This window comes from Gobius niger (genome assembly GCF_951799975.1).
Source record: "Gobius niger genome assembly, chromosome: 8".
In the NCBI taxonomy this organism is placed as follows: domain Eukaryota; kingdom Metazoa; phylum Chordata; class Actinopteri; order Gobiiformes; family Gobiidae; genus Gobius; species Gobius niger.
In genome coordinates this window covers 1,132,001-1,144,475 of record NC_136859.1, presented here as the reverse complement: position 1 = coordinate 1,144,475, position 12,475 = coordinate 1,132,001, and the positions used below count along the sequence as shown (strand labels likewise).

Here is a 12,475-nt window from a genome sequence, read left to right as displayed (position 1 = left end):
GTTTCGTGTGGGACTGTTTGGTGTGGGACTGTTTGGTGTGGGGCTGTTTGGTGTGGGGCTGTTTCGTGCGGGGCTGTTTTGTGTGGGACTGTTTCGTGCGGGGCTGTTTCGTGTGGGACTGTTTCGTGTGGGACTGTTTCGTGTGGGGCTGTTTCGTGTGGGACTGTTTGGTGTGGGACTGTTTCGTGTGGGACTGTTTCGTGCGGGGCTGTTTCGTGTGGGACTGTTTCGTGTGGGACTGTTTCGTGCGGGGCTGTTTCGTGTGGGACTGTTTCGTGTGGGACTGTTTCGTGTGGGGCTGTTTCGTGTGGGGCTGTTTGGTGTGGGGCTGTTTCGTGTGGGACTGTTTGGTGTGGGACTGTTTGGTGTGGGACTGTTTGGTGTGGGGCTGTTTCGTGTGGGACTGTTTGGTGCGGGACTGTTTCGTGCGGGGCTGTTTCGTGTGGGACTGTTTCGTGTGGGACTGTTTCGTGTGGGGCTGTTTCGTGTGGGACTGTTTGGTGTGGGACTGTTTGGTGTGGGGCTGTTTGGTGTGGGGCTGTTTCGTGCGGGGCTGTTTTGTGTGGGACTGTTTGGTGTGGGGCTGTTTGGTGTGGGACTGTTTCGTGCGGGGCTGTTTCGTGCGGGGCTGTTTCGTGTGGGGCTGTTTCGTGTGGGGCTGTTTCGTGTGGGGCTGTTTGGTGCGGGGCTGTTTGGTGCGGGGCTGTTTGGTGCGGGGCTGTTTCGTGTGGGGCTGTTTGGTGTGGGACTGTTTCGTGCGGGGCTGTTTCGTGCGGGGCTGTTTCGTGCGGGGCTGTTTGGTGCGGGGCTGTTTGGTGCGGGGCTGTTTCGTGTGGGGCTGTTTGGTGTGGGACTGTTTCGTGCGGGGCTGTTTCGTGCGGGGCTGTTTCGTGCGGGGCTGTTTGGTGCGGGGCTGTTTCGTGCGGGGCTGTTTGGTGCGGGGCTGTTTGGTGCGGGGCTGTTTCGTGTGGGGCTGTTTGGTGCGGGGCTGTTTGGTGCGGGGCTGTTTCGTGTGGGGCTGTTTGGTGTGGGACTGTTTCGTGCGGGGCTGTTTCGTGCGGGGCTGTTTCGTGTGGGGCTGTTTCGTGTGGGGCTGTTTCGTGTGGGACTGTTTCGTGCGGGGCTGTTTGGTGCGGGGCTGTTTGGTGCGGGGCTGTTTCGTGTGGGGCTGTTTGGTGTGGGACTGTTTCGTGCGGGGCTGTTTCGTGCGGGGCTGTTTCGTGTGGGGCTGTTTGGTGTGGGACTGTTTCGTGTGGGGATGTTTCGTGTGGGGCTGTTTCGTGTGGGGCTGTGGCCATGAAATGAGATGTTTATGTCGCTGTTTTGAAAGAGAAGTGAACACGGAGGCGCTGAGGTGTTTTTCTGTCTATTTTCAGTGTGTCATTGGCCGCTGCTTCTGTGTGTCGCTTTGGAGACGCTATATTCACTCACGTTTCTCCTGTGCGTCCAAATTTGGGCATAAAAGTCGTGTAATGTGTGCTGACCTTAAAATATCACGGTGAAAGTCGTCATAGCAGAGTATAGACCCAGCTCCCAACCCAACTTTCAGAATAGATTAACGCCAATATTTTTTTTATCGCCCGATAAGAGTCTCGCGTTCACGCAGCATGTTAACGCCGTTAACGGCCCACCTCTAATATATATACTGTATATATATACAGTATATATATATATATATATATATATATATATATATGCTGTGTGTATATATATACATACAGTATATATATACTGTGTGTATATATATACACTGTGTGTATATATATACATATATATATACTGTGTGTGTATATATATATACATATATATATATATACAACTGTATATATAACTGTATATAAAATATATATATATATATATATACACTCCGTTCCAAATTATTATGCAAATGACATTTTTCTCTGATTTTCTAAATTGTCAACTCAAATGAGAGTCAGCATAATGTTCAAGTCTTTCGAGGATCATTTAAATGTGGTGGTAAAAATCTCCCGGTGAAAACAGTATTTTTTTCAAAAATAAATATAGTAAAAACCTCAAAATCCACTGTTCCAAGTTATTCTGCAACTCATCGTTTTAATACATTTTAAAGCTTGTAATTAACTGAAAATGGTCCTTTGTTGTATTTGTAGCATTAGGAGGTCATATTTACTGAAATCAAAAACTATTTCAATCAAAAAAATATTAACAGGTCAAGTTATATTTTACCAAAGGACCTTCTTTGAGCAGCTTCAAAATTCTTAAATCCATTAAAATTGTGAGTTTTTGGACAGTTTCTGCTTGGATTTCTTTGCAGGATGTCAGAATAACCTCCCAGAGCTGCTGTTTGGATGAAAACTGCCTCCCACCCTCATAGAAGTTTTTTTTGTTGAGGCTCCAAAGGTTCTCAATAGGGTTGAAGTCAGGGGAGGAGGGGGTCCACATCATGAGTTTCTCTCCTTTTATGCTCATAGCAGCCAGTGATGCAGAGGTTTTCTTTGCAGTATGACATGGTGCGTTGTCATGCATGAAGATGATTTTGTTCTTTTTGTAGCATAGAAGACAGTGGTCAGTCAAAAACTCCACATATTTTTCAAAGGTCATTTTCACACCTTCAGGGAGCCTAAAAGGGCCTAAATGGGCCGACCAGCTCTCTCACCATGATTCTGGCCCAAAACATGACTCCGCCCCCTACTTACTGACGTCACAGCCTTGTTGGGACTTTGTGGTCATTCACCAACTATCCACTACTCCATTGATCTGACCATCCAGGGTCACACGGCCTCATCAGTGAACAAGACTGTTTGAAAATGAGTCCTCATGTATTTCTGAGCCACTGCAGCCGTTTCTGTTCATCAGCATTCAATTAACCGTTTAGGGGAGGCCCGGATAGAAGGTTTATGCACAACTGCAGCCTCTGGAGGGTCCTACTGCTTCATGTTCGGGAGACTCCAGAGGCACCAGCAGCTTCAAATACCTGTATGCTGCTTTGTAGCATCTATTGTGCCATTATCTGCACAAAACGGAGTGTGCTCTGAATCATCCACAAATCTCTTATCAGTACGATGATTACACTTAATCTTTCATGAAATATCGAAGGTTTTCATACCTAGACCAAGGCATTCAACTATTTCACGCTTTTCATCAGCAGACAGACCCTTTTTCTTTCCCATATTGCTTGAAAATGATGATCTGCATAATAAAGTGGAACACCCTTTTCAGCAGTTTTTCCCTTAACTGGGCTCAACCTGAAAACTAATAATCCCAGGTCTCTGAGATTAATGTCAGTGATTCATAGAGCCCGAGACACAATACCATCCATGAATTTCATTATTGTTTTTGTTTTTTTTTACCTTTTTGACACAAAAATCCAATTTGCATAATAATTTGGAACGCAGTGTATTATGTACGTGCTTCGTAGACAAGCTTTCGGGGCCCATATCAGAGTGTAATGTGTTACACAAATGTAACATCATAAATCTTTTCAGTGGTGTGTTGTTCTTGTGCAGATGGATTCAGCTGGACACGGACCCATCCAGATAGTGGCTCTGGGTCGGCCTTTCGACCTGGGGATGTTCTACGACTGCAGGAGCGACAAACTGATCCCAGGTATTACCTCCTCCCACCTCACACAAACCACGATCCGATCAACTCAATATCACAGCAGGACTTTGACACAGGTTTCACAAAACCACTAAATAAAAAGGGTTTCTTTGGCGGTAAAGCCAAAACATTGTGGTCAGTGGTTGTGTCAGCCTTTTTGTGTTTATTTTTATTTAATTTTTTTATGGTTACAAGAGAAAGATTTCTTTATTATTTTGTAGCAATTTTATTTCAAAATACAAATTTGTACCAAAATTTTTTTCCACACATTTTAAGTTCTTTCAAAGTAATACAATGTCCATATGAAAATGGAAAAACAGACTGCCATCTTAAAGGAGTGCAAAAAGAAACAAGGTCAAAAGTCTTCTACATTCAGAACAAATGCTTCTAAAGCATCAGGTGATTTCTGTGCATTGTCTATGTCAGGGGTTCCCAAAGTGGGGGTCAGGACCCTCAGTGGGTGGGAGTAGCATAAGACCATTTCTCTCTGACCAGTTTTTCGATTTCTTGCTGCCTCCTGGATTTGGCCGGCGCTGGGGTTGCTTTGTCCCTTCTCCACGTGTTGACTCCAAAGGGCTCTTCTCCATAGTGGTAGATGATGTGTCCTATCCATTCCAACTTTTTTTCCAAGATTTTTGTGAGGTCGTTGTTGATTCCCACACTCTCCTTTCTACAACGCTGACAACTGCACTTTATTTCATCACTATTTACGACAATCTTAGAAAATCTCCCTTGTGTTTCCAGGTATAACTCTGTGGGATGAAGAGAAGCTGGACAGAGACATGAGCGTGAGCCCCCAACCCAACACTGAGTTTAGGATCGTGGCGTCTGAGTCCATCTCTGATAAGTCCTCTTCTCTGGGAGTGGAAGCTTCACTTAAGGCCAGTTTTCTTTGCGGACTGGTTGAAGTCGAAGGCTCAGCTAAATATCTGAATGACAATAAAAAGTCCACCAAACAGGCCAGAGTCACTCTGCAGTACAAAACTACCACTGTGTTCAAAGCTCTGACCATGGATCATCTCGGAACAGGAAACTTAGAGCACAGTGAAGTCTTGGACAAAGGCTTAGCGACTCATGTAGTGACAGGCATCCTCTACGGAGCTCAGGCCTTCTTCGTGTTCGATCAAGAAACCTCTGAAGATGAAAGTGTCCAAGACATTCAGGGAAACCTGCAGGTGATGATTAAAAGTATACCTACAATTACTATTGAAGGAAGTGGGTCTCTGAAAATGGAAGATAAAGACATAGAAAAGATGAACAAATTCTCCTGCACTTTTCATGGAGATTTCCTTCTGGAGAAAAGTCCAACAACGTTTGAAGAAGCTGTTAGAGTTTATCAAGACCTGCCCAGACTCCTGGGCTCTGGCGGAGAGAAGGCTGTCCCTGTGACTGTGTATCTGCTGCCGCTCAGTGTCCTGGACTCTAAAGCCTCCAAACTGGTCCGACAGATCAGTCTGAGGTTGGTCACTGAGGCTCAAAACGTCCTGGAAGGTTTCACTGAGCTGGAGATGTGGTGTAACGATGTCCTGAAGAGTCCTGCAGGCCAGAACTTCCCACAACTTTGCAAAAAAAAGCAAAACCTTCAAAGGTCTGTGCTCAGAGTTTAAGCTGAGACTCCAAAGAATATTGTCCCAGAAGCTTCCATTGATCCGTGGAGGGGGAGAGGGGGAGGCGGCTCTGGCAGAAGTCCTGAAGAAGGCGGCTGAAAGTCCGTTCAGTAAATACAGACTGAACCAGTGGATGGAAGACAAGGATAAGGAGTTCAACACCATCAAAACTCTGGTGAAACTGATGAAGAACACAGAAACAGTCTCTTCTGAAAACGCTCTCTCAGATAAAGTGTCTGACTCAGAGAAAGCCCTGGTGTTCGTGTTGTCCTCTCTGGACAGCACTGAGCCGTTCCTCTCAGAGTTAGACCAACACTTAAAAGGATCTAAGTCCGACAGCTCTGATGCTCCAGAGCCCAGACGCTGGTACAGCTCCAAAGACGTGATCGACTCTGTGAGACGTAAAGCTAAACTTTTCAGCAATTTTGCAGAAGCCAACAAGGTCAAGGACAAGAAGAACCTTCGGTTCCTGGTTGTGGGTTTAGCAGATAAGAACCAAGAAGGTTCAGCTGTCTACCTGTACGAAGACGGGTTCAGAGTCAGTGAGAACGTTGAGCTTCCTTCTAAACCTAAACCAGTGACTGTGAGAGAAGTCACACACAACACTGTGCGCCTGCACTTCAGTGTCCCGTCAGAGGGGGCGCACAGCGTCACTGAATACAGAGTGGAGTTCAGTGAGAAAGGAAAGGAGGAATGGAACCAGCAACTTCAGGCTGAAGCTGGAGAGGTCACTGTGACTGGTCTGAGCTCTTACACAGAGTACAGAGTCCGAGTGAGAGCCGTCACTGATCTGGGAGTGGGACCTGCTGCTGCTCCTAAAACCTCCATCAGAACCTTACCATGCGGTCCTCCAGAAGATCTCACAGGAACGGCTTCAGCCACAGAGATCAGAGTCCAGTGGAAGAGACCACAGGTGGGACAGGGCGTCGACATTAACGGATACATCGTGGAGTACGGACAAACTCAGGAGAAGATCCAGTGGAAGAGAGAGCAGTCCAAGTCTGAGGAGATGGTGATCTCTGGACTTCAACCTGAGACGACCTACTCCATCAAGGTCCTGTGTGACTGTGGGGAGCACGGCATGAGCCGCGAGAGCTCCACCATCACTGTGACCACCAAGGAGAAAGCATCCCATGAAGCAGGTATGGACTAACTTTCTATCCGCTTGATTCTAGAATAAAGTCAGGTGAACAGGGCACGGTTCTGTCAGAGCCGAACAGTCACTCGTTGTGGGAAAGATCTTAGGTCAAACAATGGGAAGAAAAAGTGATTACACTGTTTGAAATTTCTTACATTTCTGCCTAAATTTGTCACTTAATGTGGTCTGATCATTATTAAAATCATAGGAATGATTTAACAGGTAATTAATTTTAAAAAAAACAATACAACTAAATAAATGACAGGCTGTCAGAGCTTTACTTCAGGCTGTGGGTCAGAGCTTTACTTCAGGATGTGGGTCAGAGCTTTACTTCAGGCTCTGGGTTAGAGCTTTACTTCAGGATGTGGGTCAGAGCTTTACTTCAGGCTGAGGGTCAGAGCTTTACTTCAGGCTGTGGGTCAGAGCTTTACTTCAGGCTGAGGGTCAGAGCTTTACTTCAGGCTGTGGGTCAAAGCTTTACTTCAGGCTGTGGATTAGAGCTTTAACTGACCTGATCATGAGCTCATTCTTAGAGGTACTGTATGTTTTAAGCCTAGTCTTAAATGTAGGGACTGTTTCTGCTTCTGAGCTGGGAGTTTATTCCATAAACCGTAGCTTGGAGCTGAAGGCTCTGCCTCCTACAGTGACTTTGGAAACTCGAGGAATCACTGGTCCCAGAGTGTTGAGAGCAGAGCCTCTGATTGGCCAATTTGGAACGATAGCGTCTTGGAGATTGATCAGAGCCAAACCTTTATGGATTTAAATGTGAGGAGCAGGATTTTAAATGCGATTCTAAACTCAATAGGAATCCAGTGGAGAGACTTTAGCACAGGTGTGAGGTGTTCTCTTCTCTTTGTCCACGTTAACAATTTTGCAGCTGCATTTTGAACTAATTGAAAACTTCTCAGGGAACTTTTAGGACCCGCTGCCAGCAGTTACAGCCCAGCCTTGATGAACCTTAATGATGCTTCAATACATTTATCTGTGTCACTCTGAAGCAAGACGTTTCTTATATGAGCAATGTTATGCAAGTGCAAAAATATAAAAACGCTCTTTTACAGGCCTGGTTTGAATGTGCTTTAAAAGAGAGGTCTTTGTCAAACAGAATTACAAGGTTTTTGTAGAGCTTGATGTCACATTAACATTATCCGGGGTGATCAAGGGGAGGGTCTAGTATAATAACCTCTGTTTAAGGGGGAGGTATTTCATTCATCCAGGTCTTAATGGCTTTTACATAAGAACTAAGCCTGTGTAATTGTAAATAAGTAACTTTTATCCGTATATGGCTTTTCACAGATAAAAATCACAAAGTGCTGTACAGAAAATGGGTGAATTTAAACAACAGAAGACACAGCATAAAATATATAAAGTAAAAATCCATTAACCAAAAGTGCTCCTAAATAATAAAGTCTTCAAATGCTTTTTAAAAGAGTCCACAGAGTCAAAGCACAGGAAGGGACTGGAGCAGGTCTGGGGTCTCATTTATAAAACTGTGTGTGAAACTCTGCCTATAAGAGTCCATGCGAGCAAAACCCAAACTTCACGTACGGAGAAAAAAAATGGTATTTCTGAAACCCTCCGTACGTGCAGCGCCACGTAATCTCCCCTTTACTGATTCCACCTGAAGCAGAAATAAGACAAGACAAGATAAACTATTATTGATCTCACAAAGGAGAAATTCACTTGTTACAGTCGGCGTTCAAGAAGATCACTCAGAGTTAATCAAGTGCAGCTGATGCAGAGATTATTGCACATGTTACTTTACAGTCTTATTGTACAGTCTGACAGCAGTGGGGATGAAGGCTCTGCGTTAGCGCTCCGTCCTGCACTGAGGGTGTCTCAGTCTGCCACTGAGAGAGCTTCACAGCTCTTCTACAGTCCCGTGCAGTGGGTGGGAGGTGTTGTCCATGATGGAGGTGAGCTTGGCTAACACCCTCCTGTCACTCACCTCCTCCACAGAGTCCAGGGGGCAGCCCAGGACGGAGCTGGCCCTCCTGACCAGCTTGTTCAGTCTGTTCTTGTCCCGCTCTGTGCTGCTCGTGGCCCAGCACACGGCAGCGTAGTGGAGAGCAGAGGCCACAGAGTCATAAAAGGTCCTGAGCAGAGGCCTGCTCACTCCGAAGGACCTCAGTCTCCTCAGAAGGTGGAGGCGACTTTGGCCTTTCTTGTACAGAATGTGCGCACATGACCCCTCCTCAGGACACGCCTCCATTACATCATATACGGACATGCAAAGTAACTTATGAATGAGATTTACCTAAACATGGGGCGATAATGAGAGGGTTTTACCGAGACACTGGGGGCAGAGAGGGAGGGGCCTCACGCCGCAGCAGTGACAGCAGAGGCCGGGTGGATCTTTACTGACATGTTACCGCTGTTTCTCTGATCAAGTATATTTGCAGAGAGCAGTGTCATCAATAAAACCTTTGGAAAAACACTTTAAGAACGTAAAGAGCCTTTAGACGCTGATTGTGATATTTGCCAGTGCCACTCACGGAGCTCAAACATCCTGAAACTACAGAAGAAGCTTTTGAACTCTCAGATATTGTTTCTTGAGCTCGTTGTATGTGTAGTCAGGGTTGGGGGGTGAGGCAGCGGTTCGCTTTGGGCGTGAATGAGAAGCAGAGTCCAGGTGGTGAGAGAGAGAGGGAGGTTTTGGAGCTGCAGCGTCTCTGATGGACTTGTGCCTTGGCCCCGCCCTCAGCGCGGCCTCTGCAGGAGTTCAGACTATGGTTAAAACGGTTCTGTTCGGATCCTTCCTGCTCCCGCTCTGAGGCGGCAGCGGCTCCGGTGTCCACGTGCACGTCTTTGACAAATCTGTTCATAATCTGTTACGCTCCAAGTATAAGAGCAAAATATTTAAACACATTACTCAAAGCCTATGGTTTAATGCTTATATTTTTATTACCAATCGGTTCTGATGAAGGTGATGATTAAATAAAGAAGAAAGCTCAGCGGTTTATCATGTGCACAAAACTTCATTTCCTCAATGTGATCTACCCTCGCAACTTTCCCTCGCCTCTCCTCGCGTCTGTTTCTGAAAAGTGTGGTCTGCGTACGACAGGTACAAACCTAGTGTGGTGGTGCGCAATGTTTCACGTTCAGTCTGATTTCTATATATACCCCCTTTGCCGCAGAACAGTTCGTAAGGAAGGTTTTGCCTCCTTTTGTCCGTACGTGAGCTTTATAAATGAGGCCCCTGATCTCTCCCGGTTATAGAATGAGTTTTTGGATCTTCAGGAGACCCTGGTCTAAAGACTGAAGGAGCACCAGAGGAGCGATATACTGAGGGGCCTGACCAGGCAGCAGCCGAGCACCACTAACATTTTAAACTCAATATGAAATGTGACAGGAAGCCGATGGAGACTTGATAGGATGGGGGTAATGTGGGCTCTGGCTGTTCTCAGTCAAAAGTCTGGCAGCAGCATTTTGAACAATCTGAACTCTTTTTGGAGCCGACTTGTTCATACACATGAAAATAGGATTACAATCAAAGCCGCATCGAACAGCGCTCACGGGCCGTGCCTCCATTACTGCTCCTCTGTAACCCTACAGGGGGCGCTAACACAACACTGTGGACCAACCGTATTGTCCTGATGTGCCTTTAATCTTTGTCAGTAAACATTAAAACTATATTTGAGCCTCTCCATGTGAATATTAGCTCCAACCTGGAACCTGGAGCCTTTTATTTATTTTAGGACGGGTTCGCAGACTTATTTATTTCTTTGTGGATATATTACATTATTTATCTCAACACTTACAGATTTATTGTATTTGCCGTGATAAACAAAAACACTGGATGCATCTTCCCTGTTTACAGAAACCAGGATTCTGCAGCAGATCCAGGATGTCCTGATGTCTGAAGATAGATCTGAGCCAGAACTGTCTGAGACTCTGTGTTCAGCTCTGGCCTACATCCTACAGACGTCAGAGCAGGTCCTGGAGGAGCTGCACCTATACAAGTACAAAGCGTCTCTTCAGGGTAAACTCAACCTGATCCCAGCGGTGACGAACTGCAGGACGGCTTGGTGAGTCCTCAGTCACAGACAGAAGCTTCAGACCTTCAGTCTGATCTAATACCTGTGACTCTAACATCTGTTGCAGGTTTGGTAACTGTGACCTCTCTGAGCTTCACTGTGAAGTGGTGGCCTCAGCTCTGAGGTCCAGCCCCTCCCATCTCAGAGAGCTGCTTCTGCATGACAATGAACTGAGTGACGCATCAGTGTCTGTGCTGTGTGACGGTCTGAAGAGTCCGAACTGTAAACTCTCCACTCTCAGGTCAGAAACAGAATAGTTTTTATTGCCATTGTTTGTAAACAGGTTGACAAACTAGGATTTTTTCTTGGTGAGACGTGCGACATTCCATCCATCCATCCATTTTCTTCCGCTTTATCCGGGGCCGGGTCGCGGGGGCAGCAGTCTCAGCAGAGATGCCCAAACTTCCCGATCCACACACACCTCCTCCAGCTGTTCTGACCCCGAGGCCACACCAGGCCAGCTCGGACACATAGTCCCACCACCGTGTCCTGGGTCTTCCACGAGGCCTTGTCCTACTAGGACATGCCTGGAACACCTCCCGCGGGAGGCGACCAGGAGGCATCCGAAATAGATGCCCGAGCCACCTCACCGCTGCTCAAACGAGAGATTCCATGAGTAGAATTTGCGTATTTATTTAATGCTGACGCTTGTGGACCGTAGCTATCATAAAGCTAGTTTTAGCCGCCTCACCCGACGCACTTTATTTAGATTCACGTACTGCCCACGGACGTGTATTTGCATCGTCTGTGATCCAGTTTTAATAAAGTATATTCAACAAAAGACTTCGAACTGACGCATTATTGATTTAACCGGACTGTTACGATGCTGTAGCTGTTCTTCTGTAGATACATTAAGCCTGCTTTGAAGCCTTTGAGCACACACGCACACACACACGCACGCACTCAGCATTCTAAAGGCCAATACTAATATATAGAGGAGTATGTGATGATGTCACCGGACCCAGTGGGGGCAGGAGTCAGTTTATCCTATTAACAGCATTACACTATCACAAGTCGTAGCTAAAAAGAAAATGTATGAATTATAAAAATGATCATTAACATCAGTCACTGGGTCCATGATCTCTCTGTACAAGACAAAAAATTTCCTCAAAAACAAAATAATTTTTCCTCTATATAATCGTATAGGCCTTTAGAACGCTGTGATGTCACCTGTAACCCAGCAGTAGAGCAGTTTACAGTCTGTACTGAGTTATTAGGTCTTTATCGTTCATGAGTCTGACGGCTGTGGGGAAAAACTGTTGGGATCTGTGGGTCTGGATAGACTGTAGCCTCCTGCCTTGTTACTGGAAAAGCAACATAAATGTGACAAAAAACTAAAAACCTACTAGAAACACGACAAAAACGCTCTTGCGACAAAGAGATTAGATTTGGGAAAAGCTGAACTGAAGAAAAAGTGCTTGGTTCAGGGGGGGGTTAAGAGGTTAAAAGACAAACTCACACTTACAGTGTCTCAGAGATAAATGATTTCTTCTTTTTCTATATCCTGTGTGTTCGTGTTCAGTCATTAATGCTGCAGGTGCCAGTCTCAGAATAACAGTGTTTAATGTTCACAAACAGAAAAGGAAACCGTAAATAATGTCTCTGTGTCAAAGTTTACTGTGAACTTTAATCTCCTCATTTATTCTTTATTCAGATTGTATCGCTGTGGTTTGTCAGAGATCAGCTGTTCCTCTCTGGCCTCAGCTCTGAAGTCCAACCCCTCAAATCTCACTGAGCTGTTCCTGGGTGATAACAGTGTGTCTGACTCAGGAGTGTCTCGTCTGTGTGGTTTTCTGACAAGCCCAGACTGTCGCCTGCAGAAACTCAGGTGAGTTCACTGTCTCTGTGTGAGATCAGGTGAAACAGGTCAGTGCCGTGATATGATTTTCAAATGCCAAAAAAAATGTGCAACAAAATCAGCTTGATAACTATTCTTCAATTTTATTATATTTTTTTTGTATCAAAGTTTACTGTGAACTTTAGCCTCCTCATTTATTCTTTATTCAGATTCCAGTGCTGTGGTTTGTCAGAGATCAGCTGTTCCGCTCTGGCCTCAGCTCTGAAGTCCAACCCCTCACATCTCACTCAGCTGGACCTCGGTTTTAACGATGACC

General features: G+C 45.7%; 1 long non-coding RNA gene across 1 annotated transcript in view; it reads left to right on the top strand.

The window, feature by feature from the left end:
- The window catches only part of LOC306966346, a 30,984-nt gene extending 18,803 nt beyond the window's left edge, over positions 1-12,181 (top strand). The window contains exon 3 of the long non-coding RNA XR_013793096.1: positions 12,016-12,181. This is a non-coding gene — a long non-coding RNA (uncharacterized lncRNA). The remainder of the gene's footprint in view (positions 1-12,015) is intronic.
- Positions 12,182-12,475: the final 294 nt, after the last annotated feature.